At 43.0% G+C, this 13,582-nt stretch overlaps 1 protein-coding gene across 1 annotated transcript in view; it reads left to right on the top strand.

Annotated features, from left to right (window-relative positions):
- The window catches only part of LOC109303360 (interleukin-5 receptor subunit alpha-like), a 102,733-nt gene that overhangs the window by 8,656 nt on the left and 80,495 nt on the right, over positions 1-13,582 (top strand). Inside the window, exon 2 of the mRNA XM_019525564.1 lies at positions 3,701-3,781. The gene's annotated coding sequence lies outside the window, so the exon portion shown is untranslated. The remainder of the gene's footprint in view (positions 1-3,700; positions 3,782-13,582) is intronic.

Here is a 13,582-nt window from a genome sequence, read left to right as displayed (position 1 = left end):
ACGCCGCCTTTTTGGCAAGCAGGCAGTCCCGGACGCCCAGTGGGGCAGCACCTCGCCACCCCTAGCGGAGCAGGGAAGGAATAGCTCCCCAGTCCCGGTGCTGCTCAGTTCCCTGATCCTGAGGGGAACTGGGAGCCCCACAGTGCTGGGATGGAGGGGAGAGGGCAGAGACGGACTCAGTCCCTGCACTGATTGCTCCCAGCTCCTGTGGGGAGCTGAGCAGTGCCAGGACCAGACCTCCTGCCGGTGTGGCTGACCAGAAGCAAATTTGTTCCCCGTCAACCACTACACAAGCCCTGCTGTATAGGTCCTTGCTGCTATCTGCTCCCCTGGTGGGACAGCTCCTGGCCACCACTGGCTGAGTGGGGAACTTCCACTCAGCCACAGGCTCACTGCCAACTGCCTTGTTGGCCAACTGGGGCAGGGGACTGGGAAAGAGCTATTGGGGAGGGGATTCTTTCTCAGCCCCGGGTCTTATAGGTAGGAAACAACTGACCCCCTCACCCTCCAAATCCAAGGCCTGACCCTGGTGTCCCTTGACAGCCTGGGGCTGGCATTCAGGGGAGCCTACTGCTCTCCCTGACTGCCATATGGCAGGAAAGAAAGAGAGGCATTTTCCTGCCTTGAACTGCTTCTGTTGGGAGCAGATTTGATCCTGACAGATGCATGTGTAGATGTGCTCTCACAGAATGCTTACTGCACAGTATTTTACCACACAGTAAGCTTTATGTCCATTAATTGCATGTGTAGATGCACCCTCTGTGTGAAAAGGCTGCAGAACGAGAGGAAAGCCAGAGACAAACTACTGAGTAGTAGAGAGAACTAATTCAGGGAAAGCAGACTTGGATTGTTGAATAGGGAAACTGCCTAGTTTCCTCCTACTGCACTCAAGAAAACAGCTGTGTGTATATCCTTTTAAGAATACGCTAATGAAAAACATGAGCCTATTTGCAATTTCTCCTCCTAACAGGAATACTCTGGCAAGGCCCTGAATAATGGCTAATTTCTGAGAACAAAGGGCCACAAAATTATCATTATGATGACCACTTGCAACCTGGTCTCCTTTAGGAGCAAAATGAGAAGAGGAAAGCTTAAGTAAAGTATTTCTTTCTCGCCTTCATGGATGCAAAGTCATCAATTATGTAATTGTAATATATTTGCTTTGCAAGTGTGTTCTCCACTGAGCATGGTCAAATGGTTCAGCCTACCCTCCCCAATTGCTGACTGCAGGTAGTTCTTAATAATCTTAAGCTTACTAAAAGTGCTTTCCCTGGATGCAACACAGACTGGCAAATCTATGAGCATTCTCAAGCAAATGCACATCTAAGGGAACACAGATTCTATACCTTTGCCATAAATCTGGTTGAGAAGCTCAAGTGCAGTGCCCATGGCTCCTCCAGAGGTGCACAAATTTGAGTCTTTCCTGATTTTGTAAAACAGACCAAGTTCTTCTTGCAACTCATCCTTGTTCACATCTCGTGGGTACGTGGTGGACAGGTACTCTGCAAACTTCACAATTTCTTCATCCTCTGCAACAGCTGGTGGGTCAAGTATAGGTGAGAACAAGCTTGAGAGCTTCCCCATGGTCTCAGCTACGCTTTTAGATCTGAGAGGAGCATATCCATGGCTGTGATGAACACTTCAACCCTGAATTTATCTTCAGGGAAGAGATTGTGTGTTCTGTATTGGCTGGCTTATCTTGGAAATGCTTCATCCTTTAGATTCTTCTGTGTGTTCTCTTGAATTCAGTGGTGATACCTAGCCCCTCAGTGATGACCTTAGCTTCTGTGAGAAGACTTGGCCAGGAAGCATTCAACCATTGAATTTCTTCCAGGAGGCTCTTTACATGTTGCACCAGCTACGATTTCCAGGCAAGGTCCCACTGGAGAGTAATTTTCTGTGGCAGGTATCACAGGGAAAATGCCTAGGAGTGGTGTGAGGCCAGGCCTTAAGAGAGTAATCCTTCCTTCATGAGTAGTGGAGGAGGCCAGCCAGCAGGCCACAACCAGAAGACCTGTGAGACTGAGCCAGGCTCAGGAGAAGTACACCCCTATTCCTATCCCCTTATCCCTGTGTAAGAAAAACTGAAGCGTACCTATCAAAGGATTGCATTCATCCAAGAGTTATACAGATACTTTGCATTTAATACTTTTTGAAATGGGGAAATATGTGAACCTGAATATATGTTATGTCCAATGTTATTTTTCTGGGAAATATAAAGAAAACAATATATATAATTTTCATTATTATATTCTTGCAAATTCATTTCTGATTTTGGCCCTTAAGAACCCACAAAGCTTACATTCACTTACTGTTTGAACTCTTTCCTCTTGAGGTCTTTGCGTGACAACAGGCCTGCTCTGCCACAGATCCCTCCTTAAACCTTCCCTGTTCCTTCTCTCCTTGCAAGAGACTCTGTAACCAGGGCTACTTGGCCTAGGCCCTCGGCTAGGCAATCATAAGCCTGATCAATCTTGTTTCTATTGCTGCCCAGAGATAAAGAAGGATGTTACTTTACTGTGATTGGTTTAGACTCCCCCTTGGACATCAATGCAACAATTTCTTAAGCCTCAAATTAGCATATGTTTCACAAACAACTATGTATAATATTTACTTCATGGTCAGGGAGGGTTCCCATAATGTCACAATTACATGTTGAGAAAGATTCAGTGTCATCCTATACACTAATACACCAATTTCCTCTTTTTTTTATGAAAACAAAATACCAAGAATTCTGGTGAGCAATGTTGCAGGGAAGGGGCAAACGGTACACACAGTAGCAGAGGCAGGGGGCCCTTGCTTTGCAGGGGCCTGGGGCAAATTGCCCCAGTTGCCCCTCCCCTTCCCCCCCCGGCAGCCCTGGTGCGAATCCAAGGATAAGAAGGCGTGCTAGTCAGATGCACAGCAGCACAGCACCATGCCAACAGAAGCTGTGTGGCGCCTAGAGTAGTGCCAGGTCCTGCTGTGGTTTTAGGGGAATTATCTCAAGACTTGAGGCTTCAGCATACAGTATTGTGAGTTTTCCAAGTGATACTGCAGTCCTTAGGCCAGTCTAAGCTGGCTACAGTGATTAACATGAGCCTTAAGACTGTAAATTATTTCTGGGACCCCAGAACAGCCAGGACTAGGACAACAGAAAAACAGATCAACACTTAAATTAATTGGATATTTTTTCAAGAAAACTTTTTTTTTTCTTTTTTCCATGGGAAAATCTTTACCCCAAAACTTTCATAGGAATGTACTTGTTTCAATGAAACTTAAAATGAATGATTGCTCACATTCAGGATGGAACTTCAGATGAAAGACCACCGCAAAATTGCTAATAATGGATGATTCTGATACTAATTTGGGGAGTTAGAGACCCAGCTCTGCTTCAGACAAGAGACTTGGGCTGGGTCATTGACATGAGGACTGTCCTAACCACATTTCCCTTCAGTTATAAGATAACTAGAATCAGTCAAGAAATCAGAAAACACCACATGTTTTGAGGGTGCAGTATACTAGGACTCTCCAGAAAGTTCATTTGACTTAAATTTTAAAGTAAATTATTTAAACTGCATTTTTTCTCTATGTGGACACCTTTAATAAACGGATTTTAATTTAGTTTAGTTTAATTCCAAAGTCAATTTAACAAAATCAAAGTAATGCATTTAATGCTGTTGAACTAAACTATATCAAACCATGCTTTTATTTATTTTAGGCTAAGTTTCCTGAGTGATCCTGTTTAAATAAGCCAGAGGACTGCAGACAGGTCTGGAAACCTGTTTAACTTTTGTTGCAAGTGAGTACAAACTTTAAAGTCTAGTGTTGCCGCTTTAAGTGGAAATATTGTTCACAACTGACTTCACAACTAATCATAAAAAGGAGCTTAATCATTCTGAGACAACAGACATTCTGAGAAAGGTGTTACCCTTACCATCCTTATTACATCCACTCAAGATCCAGCTCAGAAATGTTATCACTCTCCAGCAGGGTTTCCTGTATTATGTCTTCTCCATTTTTCCCATTAGTTGAATTTTCATCTTCAGCTAGATGATGTGTACTGGTCTCTCACCCACAAATAACAGCATTATGAGTATTCCAATATTCCAGTATTGAAAAGGAAATGCCGATTTTTTTACAGTAGTAACTCTAGTCCCAGGGACTGTGCCCATGTGTCCTATCTCTTTCTCTTTCTTTGCCTCTGAAAAGAAGATGCCAGATGACTCCTTTCTTATAATTTATGAGTGTGATAGATAGTGAAGTGCTACTCTGGAATCCCAGCAGTGGCTAAGAAGAAAAGTGAAACGTGCTCAGGGTGACCATATTATTTTTAAGGAAATCTGCCCCCCTTCTCTCTCTCCCTTCTCCCTCCAAGTCAATGGCACTGCTGCAGGCAAAGGCAGGCAGGCACCACCCCCTCGCCCCCCCCATCAGACTGTGCCCCACACCCTTGTGATTCCAGGATTTCTGTTTTAAGTTTCACCAATTGGCTGGAACCAACCTATGAAATATGGAAGCATCCTGGCCAAACCAGGATGTAAAGTCACCCTAGACATGCTCAAAAACATGGAAACTTAAATGTTTGAATTAGTTCCTAGAATATTTTATCATGTTAGTGAGTCCATAGGTTTGGTTATTCCCTTCCAGCAGTTAGGTTATTTCTGGCTTATTTTTCAACTTAATACTCATACCCATGATCCAGTTCCTACAACAGATTATGGTAGCATAGCATGGGGAAATTGGAGAGTAGAAGAAATAGGGGTTTCACACATACCAGTGCATAAGAGTCAAATATCATTAAAAGACACGATACATAACATTTTAGTCAGGTCAGACAACTAACTGAGACATGAGAAAGGGCCTTATCTGGAGCCCACAGAAGTAAATGGAAGATCTGTGATGAAATTTACTGGGCTGTATATCATTCCTGTGGTGAATAAAATATTTAAAGATCATATAGAATAGAACTAGGAAAATTGTCCTGTGGTAGAAGAGTTGTATGAAGAACTTGACAGTTGACTTGTATTAGGCCTACAAATGCAATGTTAAATGTTTGATTTAGTTTCTTGATAGCATCTGAATGATTATATAGTAGTGTTTTATCTCACGTATTGTATCCATGATTTTGCAAATGATACTGAAGGACAACCTGACTGCTTGCCTAGAAGCAAAGAGGATGAATGGCACAGTTAAACTAGGATGGTTTTTGCCCAATAAGCAACCTGCCTTCTGAATTCCCTGCTGAGTGCAATGACAGGGCGACAGAAGGTGGTTGGTTATAACAATACGGCAGTGGAATTCTTAAATAAATTGAAAAACCACAAAAAGCTTCAGAATTGATGCAAGTGGCATCATCTTTTGTCACTAAGCTTCTTTCTCCCTAAGATATTCCTAACTTTAAACCATGCTTATGATCCCCACTTTCTTCACCCAAAGCTTTTGTTGGGCCTCTCTTCCCAGAATAAATCTTAACTTTATTGCCCTATTTCTCATGGATTTACTAAATTCATTGTGCATTTATTGCTGTTTTTCAGTTGATTGCATGCTAAGCAAATTCATGAGCTAATGTCTAGAAACAAAGCAGAGCTGTTTTGGTACAATGATAGGGGCTTTCCCAAGGAGTACTCTGTAAATGTACATTTACAAAATAATGCACATCTCTCAAAGTATTTCATATCTTTATCTTTCTCTGTCACTCTCTCTCTTTTAAGAACACTATCTCTTTACTTGAGTACATTGCAATTAAGTAACAATTACTGATATTACTGTGGGAGTATACTTCAGTATCTTCTCTCTTTTGGTTGCAACTTCATTTTTGCTCTCAAATGTTTGAATACTGATTTCTCTCAAAATTATTCAGACCTGCTGCAGTACTAGGTGTTCTTTTTAGGCATTTATTAAGAGGTCAGTCTGTTTTTGTTGTTATAATTTCTGATCTTATTGCTCTACTAGGGCTGTGTGAAATGGAAGCGTTTAGTTTTGACCAGCATTTTGATGTTTCAACAGGGACAGTGTTTTGTTTCCACTTTTGTTTTGAGTCAAAACAGCTGTTCCATTTTGTTCCATCAAAACATTTTGCTGTTTCAACCCTGTTTTGACATTTCACCCATAGGATATAATGGAGAAGGTCAAAACAGGCTATAACTTTGTCATTTATGGCCAGATTTGGATGACACTTGCAGAAATGGTAGCCCCTTCTGTGGGTACGATTGTCGCAGAGCACTCAGGTGCCCTGCACCTAAAAGCAGAAATGGCTCAGGAGAGACCCTGAGTGGTGAGAAGGGGGAGGTTCAACTGCCAGTCACCAGGGCAGCACAGGTGCTGGTTGCTAGGGGAACCAAGGGAATCAGCTGACAGGAAGGGGCAGGGCTTGGCCCCTTCTTAAGACCAAGCATGAGGCCAAGAGGGCAGTTCCCCTCTGGCGGCCAAGGAGTGGGGAGCTCAGCCAGTGAGAAGATAGACTGCAGGAGCATCCCATGGTTGCCGCTATGAGTTGGAGTATTCCCGGTAGGGACAGAACGTGGTTTTGACTAGACGGTTTAGAGTTTATGTTGTAGCCCAGGGGCTTGAGTTTTCTGTCTGTAGTTTTATAAGACTGGAGGACCGGGTGAGGCTATAAGGGGTTGGAGGAGGCCTCATAGGAGCTCCACGGTAGCGTGGGACCCTGGCACCATAGAGGGCACAGCGTTCATTGTGCATTTGACCCCAGTCCCGGAGCCGAGAGGGGGCAGTGAGGAGCTCCGGAGCCGAGAGGGGGCAGTGAGGCGCCCCGGAGCCGAGAGGGGGCAGTGAGGAGCCCCGGAGCTGAGAGGGGGCAGTGAGGAGCTCCGCAGCGAGAGGGGGCAGTGGGGAGCCCCAGAAGTAAAGAAGGGCCAAGGCATAGGGCCAACTCTGTCAAGTACCATCTGCAAGGCTTGGGCTGCGGTGTAGGGGAGGAAAAGGAGCCTCAGATAGTGCCCCCTGACACCGGGCATATAAAGTGGGCAGCTTCCCACTAATTACATCACTCAATCAATTAAGATCAAGGTGTGGCAGGCAAGTAAGCAGGCGGTTAGCCCAAGACAGGAAGGCGGAGCCACCAATAGAAAGGCTCTTGCGAGATACTCCTGTCACAATGATGCGTGACAAGTTTCAAGAATATAAGTGCAGGGGATTTGGAGAAACTGTACCCCAAAATCTTGAGAGCAAAACTCATGTCACTTGTATGTGTTAAGTCATAGCAGAGTCAAAACTTCAGGTATGCTATCCCCTGATGAGGCACCAAACCTGCCACATTTCAAGGAGATAGCCGCAAGGGGTTTGGAGAAACTGCACCCCAAAATCCTGAAAGAAAAACTTGTGTCACATGTATGTGTTAAGATACAGTGGGGTCAAAATAGGGAGCTTGCTAACCCCTGCTGAGGCCACTAAGCCTGCCAAGGTTCAAGAAGATCAGTTCAGGGGTTTGGGGGGAATTGCACCCCAAATTCTTAAAAACCAAAGCTCATTTCACGTATATGTGTTAAGCTACAGTGGGGCCAAAACTGCAGGGGTGGTAGCCCCTGGTGAGGCCACAAAGCCTGCCAAATTTTAAGGTGATAGGTGCAGGGGTTTGGGGGGAACTGCACCTCAAGCTACAGACAAGCAAAACTCGTGACATGGGTGGTTGTGCAACTGTGTCTGTCCCTGGGGGGCTGGGGGGGACTACCACAGGTCTGACTGCTAAGCTACTGTGTTACCAGTTATCAATCAATAATGAGACCAGCTGAATACACAGTACCTAGCTACTGCATAAAGACTTAATGAGCACGGCTTAACACCTACAAAAGAACAGACTAAGGAGAGGAAAGAAACAATACAGACAATCAACTGCCCCAAGACAGACACAGTCAGTTGCACAAGCACCCATGGCACGAGTTTTGTCTGCCAGCAGCTAAGGGTGCAGGGCCCCAGAAGCCCCCTGCACCAAACTCCTTGATAACTGGTAACACAGTAGCTTAGCAGGGGCTAGCAGCCAGGCCTGCAATAGCTTCCCTTTCCCTGTGCCCCAAGACAGACACAGTTGCACAAGCACCTGTGGCATGAGTTTTGCCTGTCAGCAGCTTGAGGTGCAGTTTCCCCAAACCCCTGCACCAATCTCCTTGAAACATAGCAGGCTTTGTGGCCTCAGCAGGGGCCACCACCCTTTCAGTTTTGACCCTGCTATGGCTTAACATGTACACATGACATGAGTTTTGCTTTCAGGATTTTGGGGTACAGTTTCCCTGAACTCCCTGCACCTATCTCCTTGAAACTTAGCAGGTTTTATAGCTGCAGCAGGGGCTAGTATGCCTGCAGTTTTGACCCTGCTGTGGCTTAACATGTATACATGACACAAGTTTTGCTCTCAAGATTTTGGGGTGCAGTTTCTCTGAATCCCCTGCACCTATCTTCTTGAAACTTGAAACTTGGCATGCTGTATGCCCTCAGAAGGGACTACCATTTCTGCAAGTTTTATCCAAATCTGGCCATAAATGACAAGTTATAGGATGTTTTGACCTTCCCCATTATATCCTATAGGCAAAACGTCAAAACAGAGTCAAAATGGCGAAAGGTTTCAACTTGCTTTGTTTCATTTTGAGGCTGTTTCGACCAGATCTGTTTCATTTCAATTTTGCTGTTTCACCCTCGAAACAGGTTGAAGCAGCATTGAAGCAAAACTGGTGGTGAAATTTCGCACAGCCCTACTCTTTATCTTGGGGACCACAGGAAGGAAGGTTCTGGCTATCAAACAGCAGTGTGCATGTATACCAGAAAGGAACACCATTCTTCAGAATGTTTATTTTGCTTTATCGTTCACAGCAGTCAGAAAACCAGGACATTTCAGATACTTAATAGATATGGCCAGTACAGCTACACCACTGTACATCAGCAATTTACAACAGGCAGCCTGTGGGCCAAGGGCAATCACTGGACCCTGCCATAATTCTTTACTAAATTTCTTTATTAAATGAAAAATGATTTGGAAAGTAAAACAATGGGCACTATGTCCTCCCTGTACAGCAATTTTTAATTGCACAAGCACAATCCAGGTTTCCTTTTGCACACATGCTGGGGGTTTGCATCTAATAGGAGTGTAAATGGTGAACCTTCATTGGAAATTGGAACTCACAAGTGGGCCTCAGTTAAGTTTGACTTGGGCAACCTTGTTTACATATATTAAGAGATTTTTTTTCACTTATTCTTACTGTGGTAAGAATCATGGAAAAATGAGGGTTTGGGGTTACTTTTTTAAGCTGAAAATTGGGGATTTTTTTATTAGAGAAAAACAGGTTCCTTGGCAATAACCATGAACCTTCTGACCTTTTTGACTGGTTTATGTTTCTAAAAATCTTAAACAAGGGACAGAATTAAACAGACAGATGCAAGTTTCCTAGACCACCAAGTAGAAAGAGGTTTCTTACTGTGGTCAACAACTATTCACCAAAATGCTCCAGAGGAAAACCAGGAGCAATGGTCATAAACTCCTAGAAGAAGGTTTCAGACCGGATATAATTAAAATCTTCATGGTTTGGGTGACCAAATTCTGTAATAGACTCTCAGCGGAGGTGGTGCAAGCACCTACTCTGAAGATCTTCCAAAGGAGACTGGACGCACACTTTGCTAGGGTTATTTGGCCCCAGCAGTCTTTCCTGCCCAGAGCAGAAGGGCTGGATTCATGATCTCACAAGGTCCCTTCCAGCCCTAAACTTCTGTGAATATGTGGTTGTCTGTAGGTGTAGAGCAGAACTTTTCTACTTCATATAAAATAATCACTACCCCTACTTAAAGAGGATTGGCCATATCTCCCTATGTTGCTGATCCAAATCAGTGCCTCTTTCTACTTGGTGGTCTAGGAAACTTGCATCTGTCTGTTTAATTCTGTACCTTGCTTAGGATTTTTAGAAACCTAAACCAGTCAAGAAGGTCAGAAGGAGATGGTTATCATCAGGGATCCTGGTTTTCTTTGATAAAAAAATCCTCAAGTTTCAGGTTAAAAAAGTAACCCAAAATGCAAATTTTCCCATGATTAAAATGAAATGCCACTAATACATACATATATATGTATGTGTGTGTATGTGTGTAATGGTGTTTCATTTTGGTCATAGAAAAATGTGGATTTTGGGTTTATCTTTTTTAACCTGTAAATTGGGGATTTTTTTAAACAGAGAAAACCAGGATCCCTGGTTATCACATAATGATCCCTCAGTGAGAACAGCACTTCTTGTTTCTTGAAGTAGTACATGTTCCTTTTGAGCCTTGTGAGCCTTAGAGGATGGACATTGTGGTTGGGGGGCAGAGGTATAAGAAGTTGCTGCCAAAAGTGATGGATGTTGCAGGTGGGTAGAAAGATTTCTTCCTGGTCTACCTAAGATGACAGTATAGGGGGACTGTCAGATTAGGCAAAATTCACTGTCTGCATTACCTGTGTAACAATAACAATATGACTAGGGCACATCCTGTCAAGTCCTTTATAATGATTTATGGAATGAACAATTTAGCTTAAAGAGCCAAAAAGGTAGCAGTGTAAAGAAACCCTAGGAATCCGGGATCAGAAACAGCCTTTTAAAACTAACTGCCTGTGAATCAATAGAAGCATTAATGGCTTGGGGTTTTATAGCAGCACTGTGAAAATTAAGGCCTGAGGTTTAAATGATTTTATAAGGTGAGAGGATTTATGAGCTGGTTGAAAGAATACTTTTCTGTGCGCCAACTGGAAGTGAAGGCATAATGAAACCATTAGGAAATCCATACTTGCTGGAGGAATAATGCATAAACTAAAACCAAGCAATGTCCTGTCAAAGAAATAGATTTGTTAACTGAACAAATGCTTTTTGTTCATAATCCAATTGTTTACACAAGGTGTATGCTTAAAGGTGTAATATAGCATCTGGGTGTCTAGATTCAACCAGGACTGCAGGTATGGGGCAAATCTGTTAATGCAAAGAAGAAATGAGCCTTTATCCTAAAAACCTCTTCTACTTCTCATATACTGTACATTCATGTGGATTCACTCCTTGTGTGCACACACTCATTTATGTTTGAGCACGCAGGACATCTTTACATGTGTTCCAGGGTTGGGGTGGGAGGGGACTTTAATTTGAGTGGCTTTTAAGAGCTCTCAGGAGCTACTTTAATGAAAGTCCCTGCAGTGCCTTGTGTATTCAGCATCCTGTGCTTCAAAATGGCAGTGGGGGGCACTTTAACTGAAGCTTGTTCAATGAGTTTTAGTTAAAGTGGCCCCGCCGCCATTTTGAAGAGTGGGGACACTGAATACACGTGATGCTGAGGCTGCTGGAGTATGCCTAAAAAACAGCTAATCCAAAAAGCGGATGCATTCTTCTCCTTGCAACCTTTTTTGTGAGTCAATCTAATGGGTTAGACAGGAGGGCATTACAGAAGTAGCTCTATTACTGGATTTTCAGGGGCTTGAACAAGGCTAAATAGAACCACACTTAAGCACCTAAGAGAGGAATGTAGGTCACATAAGAAGGTTATGGGAGACCAGGAATTAAGCCTGGATCTTCTAAATCCATTGCCTTAACCATAGGTCCATTATTCCTCTGTTCATAGTACCAAGTAATTTCAAGTGACGCATTTCTTTTACTCCTGTAGCATTACATGGGCACCTATACACTTGCTTGATGCCCGCTCCAATGCATTCTAATTAGAACAGGTCAGAGCAGACTCAATTAATCAAGTCTGCTGGAGCATTCTAATTAGAACGGTCCAGCAGCCTCAGCATTATGTGTATTCAGTGTCCCCATGTTTCAAAATGCGTTTCAAAATGTGTTTGAAGCATGGGATGCTGAATACATAAGACACAATGGGTGTTTTAATTAGAGTGGCTCCTGAGATCCATTCTAATTAAAACCCCCCTGCCCCAGAGCATGTGTAAAGATGCCCATAGATGCATAAATCTCTAAATCTGCCTACTGCCGGCCTTTTGGTCCTTAGACAGATGGAATGTCTTATTTAACTTTCTTTGAATCTCATAAGCTATTGTGTGTATCAGATGATAGAAGAGAGATGTTAAGGCTTGTGACAAAAGGATCAATGGTCAAATACCTCCCCTCCCACCCACAGTCCCTTGGCCTAGACTGGAGATGTATAAATGGAGAGTGGGGTGTGGAAATCCCAGAGCAGCGTACTAAAATAATCAGGGACTTTCTTTTTGTCATATGGTGTATTAGAAAATGCTGAGCTGGCTGGGAGCTGTGGTTGGAGATTCAGGGAACAAGGGTGAGACAAGAAATAGTCTTCTGCTATTATAAGTATCATAGAAATATTGGGTGTAAAGGGACCGCAAGAGGTGATTTATTTCAACTACCTGCATAAGGCAGGATCATCCATCTCTAAAGTATCTGAGGCAAATATTGGTGTAACCTATACTTAAGCTGCCAGTGACGGGGTTTGCACAAGAATAAATATATTTTGAAATAAGATGTGATTCTCAGAATTGCAGGTAAGGGAGCTCCTCACCAAATGCATCATGCAAAATGTGCATGGGCCCACAGTCAGGAAAAGATTTAGTGTTTCTAATAGATTTTTAATGTAGAATTTAGGCACCTCAGTACAAAATTGTGATTCTTAGAACCTCAGTTGGTCTCCTCCCTTGGTAGCTCTTGTGCCCTAGTTTTTCCTCACTTCTGATTTTAAAGTTCCTCAGGAACCAAAATTTCTAGTTCCTCTGTTCACAGAAATGCCTCAGTCTTGACGTCAGCATGGTGCCTGTTTTGTCTGTAAGCTAAAATAGGATCTAGAAATTCCCGCCTCATAGTCTCATGAAAGATTCAGTCTATTAGAGTTCAATCTTGTGGTCTGAATACTTGTGTAAGTGAAGGGAACTCTCTGTTCCATTCTCTGCTCCAAATGCAGTTCATGCATTTATCCACTGACTGTTTCATGCATAGTAAATAATCAGCCCTTGCAGCAGTGTGCTAAGCTTTCCTTCTCAGAGGGTTTTCTTCTAAAACCATGAGGGTACATACACACACACACACACACACAAATTCACTTTTAGTTGCTAAATATATTTTAAAGACAGATACACTCTTTTAAAAAAAAACTATTTTGCAAAAGCTTTCTGAGCAATCAGCAAAGATATAGAGGGAAGTGATACAAACATTCATATCCAGCTGCTAATTCAGTGTACAATTACGGTCATATTTCATTCTACCCATTAGAAACATAAGTAGACTTAGGAGCCTAATGCAATCTCACACCACCCTGTTCAAGTTCCCAGAAAACAGTTAATGTAAAAAATGGGTGCCTTCTCCTCCCCATGCTGCTTTTCTGTGACTCAGTCTAAAGGGCAAGATGTTCATTTTTACAAAAAGTAGATGCATTCATGTATTTTCATGAGTTCAGGCAGCATAGAGCAGAATCATAACTACTTTTACTTAGATAATAAGTAGAATAGAATCTGGCTGCTGATGTGGGTGATGGCCTGCCAAAGCATTCATTCAAGTCTTCTTCCTCCTAGGTCAACTTACTTGAACTCTGATCTTGTGGTTAGGATGGCAGACAGACTCCATGTCTTGCACACTCCACATCATTCAGAGTACAAAGATCTGTTACTCTTTGGGTGTTTGCCTCCCTG

This window comes from Gavialis gangeticus, unplaced genomic scaffold (assembly GCF_001723915.1).
Source record: "Gavialis gangeticus isolate Ggan-Ray unplaced genomic scaffold, GavGan_comp1, whole genome shotgun sequence".
NCBI lineage: Eukaryota > Metazoa > Chordata > Crocodylia > Gavialidae > Gavialis > Gavialis gangeticus.
The sequence above is the reverse complement of the archived record's forward strand: the minus strand, read 5'-3'. Positions and strand labels throughout refer to the sequence as shown.